The following is a 6369-nucleotide window of genomic DNA, read 5'->3' as shown; positions in this document are numbered from 1 at the left end:
CTAACTCAGCTAGCTCAAGCTAACTCAAGCTAGCTAAAGCTAACTCAAGCTAACTCAAGCTAACTCAAGCTAACTCAAGCTAGCTAAAGCTAACTCAAGCTAACTCAAGCTAACCCGAGCTAACTCAAGCTAGCTCAAGCTAACCCAAGCTAGCTAAAGCTAACTCAAGCTAACTCAAGCTAATTCAAGCTAACTCAAGCTAACTCAAGCTAACTCAAGCTAACTCAAGCTAGCTAAAGCTAACTCAAGCTAACTCAAGCTAACTCAAGCTAACCCGAGCTAACTCAAGCTAACTGAAGGTAGCTAAAGCTAGTTCAAGCTAACTCAAGCTAGCTAAAGCTAAGACAAGCTAACTCAAGCTAACTCAAGCTAACTCAAGCTAACTCAAGCTAACTCAAGCTAGTTCAAGCTAACTCAAGCTAACTCAAGCTAACTCAAGCTAGCTAAAGCTAACTCAAGCTAACTCAAGCTAACTCAAGCTAACCCGAGCTAACTCAAGCTAACTCAAGGTAGCTAAAGCTAGTTCAAGCTAACTCAAGCTAGCTAAAGCTAAGACAAGCTAACTCAAGCTAACTCAAGCTAACTCAAGCTAACTCAAGCTAACTCAAGCTAGTTCAAGCTAACTCAAGCTAGCTAAAGCTAACTCAAGCTAACTCAAGCTAACTCAAGCTAGCTCAAGCTAACTCAAGCTAGTTCAAGCTAACTCAAGCTAGCTAAAGCTAACTCAAGCTAACTCAAGCTAACTCAAGCTAACTCAAGCTAGCTAAAGCTAACTCAAGCTAACTCAAGCTAACCCGAGCTAACTCAAGCTAGCTCAAGCTAACCCAAGCTAGCTAAAGCTAACTCAAGCTAACTCAAGCTAATTCAAGCTAACTCAAGCTAACTCAAGCTAACTCAAGCTAACTCAAGCTAGCTAAAGCTAACTCAAGCTAACTCAAGCTAACTCAAGCTAACCCGAGCTAACTCAAGCTAACTCAAGGTAGCTAAAGCTAGTTCAAGCTAACTCAAGCTAGCTAAAGCTAAGACAAGCTAACTCAAGCTAACTCAAGCTAACTCAAGCTAACTCAAGCTAACTCAAGCTAACTCAAGCTAGCTAAAGCTAACTCAAGCTAACTCAAGCTAACTCAAGCTAACCCGAGCTAACTCAAGCTAACTCAAGGTAGCTAAAGCTAGTTCAAGCTAACTCAAGCTAGCTAAAGCTAAGACAAGCTAACTCAAGCTAACTCAAGCTAACTCAAGCTAACTCAAGCTAACTAAAGCTAGTTCAAGCTAACTCAAGCTAGCTAAAGCTAACTCAAGCTAACTCAAGCTAACTCAAGCTAGCTCAAGCTAACTCAAGCTAGTTCAAGCTAACTCAAGCTAGCTAAAGCTAACTCAAGCTAACTCAAGCTAACTCAAGCTAACTCAAGCTAGCTAAAGCTAACTCAAGCTAACTCAAGCTAACCCGAGCTAACTCAAGCTAGCTCAAGCTAACCCAAGCTAGCTAAAGCTAACTCAAGCTAACTCAAGCTAATTCAAGCTAACTCAAGCTAACTCAAGCTAACTCAAGCTAACTCAAGCTAGCTAAAGCTAACTCAAGCTAACTCAAGCTAACTCAAGCTAACCCGAGCTAACTCAAGCTAACTCAAGGTAGCTAAAGCTAGTTCAAGCTAACTCAAGCTAGCTAAAGCTAAGACAAGCTAACTCAAGCTAACTCAAGCTAACTCAAGCTAACTCAAGCTAACTCAAGCTAACTCAAGCTAGTTCAAGCTAACTCAAGCTAACTCAAGCTAACTCAAGCTAGCTAAAGCTAACTCAAGCTAACTCAAGCTAACTCAAGCTAACCCGAGCTAACTCAAGCTAACTCAAGGTAGCTAAAGCTAGTTCAAGCTAGCTCAAGCTAGCTAAAGCTAAGACAAGCTAACTCAAGCTAACTCAAGCTAACTCAAGCTAACTCAAGCTAGTTCAAGCTAACTCAAGCTAGCTAAAGCTAACTCAAGCTAACTCAAGCTAACTCAAGCTAGCTCAAGCTAACTCAAGCTAGTTCAAGCTAACTCAAGCTAGCTAAAGCTAACTCAAGCTAACTCAAGCTAACTCAAGCTAGCTCAAGCTAACTCAAGCTAACTCAAGCTAACTCAAGCTAACCCGAGCTAACTCAAGCTAACTCAAGGTAGCTAAAGCTAGTTCAAGCTAGCTCAAGCTAGCTAAAGCTAAGACAAGCTAACTCAAGCTAACTCAAGCTAACTCAAGCTAACTCAAGCTAGTTCAAGCTAACTCAAGCTAGCTAAAGCTAACTCAAGCTAACTCAAGCTAACTCAAGCTAGCTCAAGCTAACTCAAGCTAGTTCAAGCTAACTCAAGCTAGCTAAAGCTAACTCAAGCTAACTCAAGCTAACTCAAGCTAGCTCAAGCTAACTCAAGCTAGTTCAAGCTAACTCAAGCTAGCTAAAGCTAACTCAAGCTAACTCAAGCTAACTCAAGCTAACTCAAGCTAGCTAAAGCTAACTCAAGCTAACTCAAGCTAACCCGAGCTAACTCAAGCTAGCTCAAGCTAACCCAAGCTAGCTAAAGCTAACTCAAGCTAACTCAAGCTAATTCAAGCTAACTCAAGCTAACTCAAGCTAACTCAAGCTAACTCAAGCTAGCTAAAGCTAACTCAAGCTAACTCAAGCTAACTCAAGCTAACCCGAGCTAACTCAAGCTAACTCAAGGTAGCTAAAGCTAGTTCAAGCTAACTCAAGCTAGCTAAAGCTAAGACAAGCTAACTCAAGCTAACTCAAGCTAACTCAAGCTAACTCAAGCTAACTCAAGCTAGTTCAAGCTAACTCAAGCTAACTCAAGCTAACTCAAGCTAGCTAAAGCTAACTCAAGCTAACTCAAGCTAACTCAAGCTAACCCGAGCTAACTCAAGCTAACTCAAGGTAGCTAAAGCTAGTTCAAGCTAGCTCAAGCTAGCTAAAGCTAAGACAAGCTAACTCAAGCTAACTCAAGCTAACTCAAGCTAGTTCAAGCTAACTCAAGCTAGCTAAAGCTAACTCAAGCTAACTCAAGCTAACTCAAGCTAGCTCAAGCTAACTCAAGCTAGTTCAAGCTAACTCAAGCTAGCTAAAGCTAACTCAAGCTAACTCAAGCTAACTCAAGCTAACTCAAGCTAGCTAAAGCTAACTCAAGCTAACTCAAGCTAACCCGAGCTAACTCAAGCTAGCTCAAGCTAACCCAAGCTAGCTAAAGCTAACTCAAGCTAACTCAAGCTAATTCAAGCTAACTCAAGCTAACTCAAGCTAACTCAAGCTAACTCAAGCTAGCTAAAGCTAACTCAAGCTAACTCAAGCTAACTCAAGCTAACCCGAGCTAACTCAAGCTAACTCAAGGTAGCTAAAGCTAGTTCAAGCTAACTCAAGCTAGCTAAAGCTAAGACAAGCTAACTCAAGCTAACTCAAGCTAACTCAAGCTAACTCAAGCTAACTCAAGCTAACTCAAGCTAGCTAAAGCTAACTCAAGCTAACTCAAGCTAACTCAAGCTAACCCGAGCTAACTCAAGCTAACTCAAGGTAGCTAAAGCTAGTTCAAGCTAACTCAAGCTAGCTAAAGCTAAGACAAGCTAACTCAAGCTAACTCAAGCTAACTCAAGCTAACTCAAGCTAACTAAAGCTAGTTCAAGCTAACTCAAGCTAGCTAAAGCTAACTCAAGCTAACTCAAGCTAACTCAAGCTAGCTCAAGCTAACTCAAGCTAGTTCAAGCTAACTCAAGCTAGCTAAAGCTAACTCAAGCTAACTCAAGCTAACTCAAGCTAACTCAAGCTAGCTAAAGCTAACTCAAGCTAACTCAAGCTAACCCGAGCTAACTCAAGCTAGCTCAAGCTAACCCAAGCTAGCTAAAGCTAACTCAAGCTAACTCAAGCTAACTAAAGCTAGTTCAAGCTAACTCAAGCTAGCTAAAGCTAACTCAAGCTAACTCAAGCTAACTCAAGCTAGCTCAAGCTAACTCAAGCTAGTTCAAGCTAACTCAAGCTAGCTAAAGCTAACTCAAGCTAACTCAAGCTAACTCAAGCTAACTCAAGCTAGCTAAAGCTAACTCAAGCTAACTCAAGCTAACCCGAGCTAACTCAAGCTAGCTCAAGCTAACCCAAGCTAGCTAAAGCTAACTCAAGCTAACTCAAGCTAATTCAAGCTAACTCAAGCTAACTCAAGCTAACTCAAGCTAACTCAAGCTAGCTAAAGCTAACTCAAGCTAACTCAAGCTAACTCAAGCTAACCCGAGCTAACTCAAGCTAACTCAAGGTAGCTAAAGCTAGTTCAAGCTAACTCAAGCTAGCTAAAGCTAAGACAAGCTAACTCAAGCTAACTCAAGCTAACTCAAGCTAACTCAAGCTAACTCAAGCTAACTCAAGCTAGCTAAAGCTAACTCAAGCTAACTCAAGCTAACTCAAGCTAACCCGAGCTAACTCAAGCTAACTCAAGGTAGCTAAAGCTAGTTCAAGCTAACTCAAGCTAGCTAAAGCTAAGACAAGCTAACTCAAGCTAACTCAAGCTAACTCAAGCTAACTCAAGCTAACTAAAGCTAGTTCAAGCTAACTCAAGCTAGCTAAAGCTAACTCAAGCTAACTCAAGCTAACTCAAGCTAGCTCAAGCTAACTCAAGCTAGTTCAAGCTAACTCAAGCTAGCTAAAGCTAACTCAAGCTAACTCAAGCTAACTCAAGCTAACTCAAGCTAGCTAAAGCTAACTCAAGCTAACTCAAGCTAACCCGAGCTAACTCAAGCTAGCTCAAGCTAACCCAAGCTAGCTAAAGCTAACTCAAGCTAACTCAAGCTAATTCAAGCTAACTCAAGCTAACTCAAGCTAACTCAAGCTAACTCAAGCTAGCTAAAGCTAACTCAAGCTAACTCAAGCTAACTCAAGCTAACCCGAGCTAACTCAAGCTAACTCAAGGTAGCTAAAGCTAGTTCAAGCTAACTCAAGCTAGCTAAAGCTAAGACAAGCTAACTCAAGCTAACTCAAGCTAACTCAAGCTAACTCAAGCTAACTCAAGCTAACTCAAGCTAGTTCAAGCTAACTCAAGCTAACTCAAGCTAACTCAAGCTAGCTAAAGCTAACTCAAGCTAACTCAAGCTAACTCAAGCTAACCCGAGCTAACTCAAGCTAACTCAAGGTAGCTAAAGCTAGTTCAAGCTAGCTCAAGCTAGCTAAAGCTAAGACAAGCTAACTCAAGCTAACTCAAGCTAACTCAAGCTAACTCAAGCTAGTTCAAGCTAACTCAAGCTAGCTAAAGCTAACTCAAGCTAACTCAAGCTAACTCAAGCTAGCTCAAGCTAACTCAAGCTAGTTCAAGCTAACTCAAGCTAGCTAAAGCTAACTCAAGCTAACTCAAGCTAACTCAAGCTAGCTCAAGCTAACTCAAGCTAACTCAAGCTAACTCAAGCTAACCCGAGCTAACTCAAGCTAACTCAAGGTAGCTAAAGCTAGTTCAAGCTAGCTCAAGCTAGCTAAAGCTAAGACAAGCTAACTCAAGCTAACTCAAGCTAACTCAAGCTAACTCAAGCTAGTTCAAGCTAACTCAAGCTAGCTAAAGCTAACTCAAGCTAACTCAAGCTAACTCAAGCTAGCTCAAGCTAACTCAAGCTAGTTCAAGCTAACTCAAGCTAGCTAAAGCTAACTCAAGCTAACTCAAGCTAACTCAAGCTAGCTCAAGCTAACTCAAGCTAGTTCAAGCTAACTCAAGCTAGCTAAAGCTAACTCAAGCTAACTCAAGCTAACTCAAGCTAACTCAAGCTAGCTAAAGCTAACTCAAGCTAACTCAAGCTAACCCGAGCTAACTCAAGCTAGCTCAAGCTAACCCAAGCTAGCTAAAGCTAACTCAAGCTAACTCAAGCTAATTCAAGCTAACTCAAGCTAACTCAAGCTAACTCAAGCTAACTCAAGCTAGCTAAAGCTAACTCAAGCTAACTCAAGCTAACTCAAGCTAACCCGAGCTAACTCAAGCTAACTCAAGGTAGCTAAAGCTAGTTCAAGCTAACTCAAGCTAGCTAAAGCTAAGACAAGCTAACTCAAGCTAACTCAAGCTAACTCAAGCTAACTCAAGCTAACTCAAGCTAGTTCAAGCTAACTTAATGAAGTTAACCCAAGCTAACTTGGGTTAATGAAGTCAAACTCAAGCTAACCCGAGCTAACTCAAGCTAACTCAAGCTAATTCAAGCTAACTCAAGCTAACTCAAGCTAATTCAAGCTAACTCAAGCTAATTCAAGCTAACTCAAGCTAGCTCAAGCTAACTCAAGCTAACCCAAGCTAACTTAAGCTAGCTTAAGCTAATTAAAGCTAATTAAAGCTAACTCAAGCTAACCCAAGCTAACTTAAGCTAGCTCTAGCTGGCTGCCACTGTTAGGCCATTTGG

This window comes from Convolutriloba macropyga, unplaced genomic scaffold (assembly GCF_964194025.1).
Source record: "Convolutriloba macropyga unplaced genomic scaffold, txConMacr16.3 SCAFFOLD_3263, whole genome shotgun sequence".
NCBI classification, from domain to species: Eukaryota; Metazoa; Xenacoelomorpha; order Acoela; family Convolutidae; genus Convolutriloba; species Convolutriloba macropyga.
Note: the sequence above shows the minus strand (reverse complement) of the source record.